Raw genomic sequence first — 1666 nt, forward strand, 5'->3', positions numbered from 1 at the left:
TTTAGATTGTTTGCTCATCTGCAATACGTCTCTGAGACGTTTCCTAAAAGATGTCATATAGACATATTGAAGACATCTGCAAGACGTTTTTGATTTAGAATGTATGTAAAGCAGCTCTTTCTAAGACCTTTATAAGACGTTTTTACACACCAGATGTATTCCAGATCTCCAGATCTTTACCAGACATCTTGCAGACGTACCTGTGCTATCTGGGTATACTTGTGAAATTAATAGAACATATTTCTATATATACACACATTATATATATAATGTTTTTGTTATAAATTCCCAAGTAAACCTTATGGTTTTACAACGGAGAAAGTTACATTCCTGTTGAACATCCCCACAAGGCTCATTATGTGGCTCATTATTCAACTCTTTTGTTCTCCAGCTGTCAATCACTGATTATTCAGGAGCTTTCCCGCCTCTACGCATACGGCCTTTCCCAAGCAAATGTGTCTTAGTAATTGTAAATCAATATATTGTTTAATGTGAATAAGCAGGCCAGATGATTTTCACATCATTTTGAAGAAAAAACTCTAGACTACTAGATTCTGTTTTCTGAAAAGTCTTGGGAAAACATGTTTAGAATGAGAGGATTAACCCTCTGGGGTCCGACCATTTTGGGACACTGTCAGAGGTTCTGACATGCTCTTACATTTGGTCTTTTTTTCAGTTGCTTTAAAACATAATAATGGCAAGTGTCTCATACCACTGTGTTCAGCACAAACTGGGCTAAAATATTATATGAGCTACATGTATGTACATGTTTGTATTTTTGAGAGAAAATGGTTTATGCGTGGTTTTTAAAAAAGCAAAATTTTTAAGTCACTGATATAAGTCCACAAAACCCATACTAAACATGTTTTAACAAGACTTTCCTGAACAGAATCTAGTAGTCTAGAGTTTTTTCTTTAAAATTATGTGACAATCCCCCTGCCTACTTATTCACATAAAACAATGTATTGATTTAGAAATTGTAAGTGTAACCACCCTTTCCCTCCGAGCACCACACACCACAGACAGGCATGCATACAGGGCGGTAGATGTTGAGGGAAATCTTAGGCCAGGTTTTGCTAGGTTCGTGTGGAGCCAAATGAGAGAGAGATCAATGAACAGACAGACACGGTAAGTATAAAGTAAACTGAAAATGTTTATATAAATTTTTGTGTGTTTGAGTCCTTTAGATTTACTTTCCTCTTTTTTTCAGGAAAATGGATGGAAAAACAAAAGAAATACAAGATGGAAAAAATAAAATGAAACAATTAAATCACTGAATTTCAACAAATAAAATGAAATAAACAATTATCAAAACTTATCTTCTTGTGATGTCTCTTTGTGTATCTTAATGAATTTTATTCCCTATTATGTGCTTTATTCCTATTTGGAACCTAGTTATTGTCTTCTTACTCCTATTTGGAATCTAATTTAACTTTTTCTTATTTAAACTGACTTTTTAAGCTGACTTTATAATTTTCAGATCTCCTTATGGTATATTACTCTCTGATTTTATAATGCTTAATTAAATGTATCACTAATATAGCTTAATTATTTATTTATACTTATCCCCTATTAGTAGTCTCAGTTAGTTTGGTTTAAACTCTTTAGCATTCTTCTCTTTTACTTCAAATTCAAGTTAAGTACCCAAATTAACAGTTTAGTTACC

At 32.8% G+C, this 1666-nt stretch overlaps 1 long non-coding RNA gene across 1 annotated transcript; it reads left to right on the plus strand.

Annotated features, from left to right (window-relative positions):
- The first annotated feature begins 988 nt into the window (after positions 1-988).
- Positions 989-1318, plus strand: LOC141365299 (uncharacterized). The gene is made up of 2 exons (XR_012370535.1): positions 989-1128; positions 1211-1318. It is a non-coding gene; the product is annotated as an uncharacterized lncRNA (long non-coding RNA).
- The last annotated feature ends 348 nt before the right edge of the window (positions 1319-1666 follow it).

This window comes from Misgurnus anguillicaudatus, chromosome 7 (genome assembly GCF_027580225.2).
Source record: "Misgurnus anguillicaudatus chromosome 7, ASM2758022v2, whole genome shotgun sequence".
NCBI classification, from domain to species: Eukaryota; Metazoa; Chordata; class Actinopteri; order Cypriniformes; family Cobitidae; genus Misgurnus; species Misgurnus anguillicaudatus.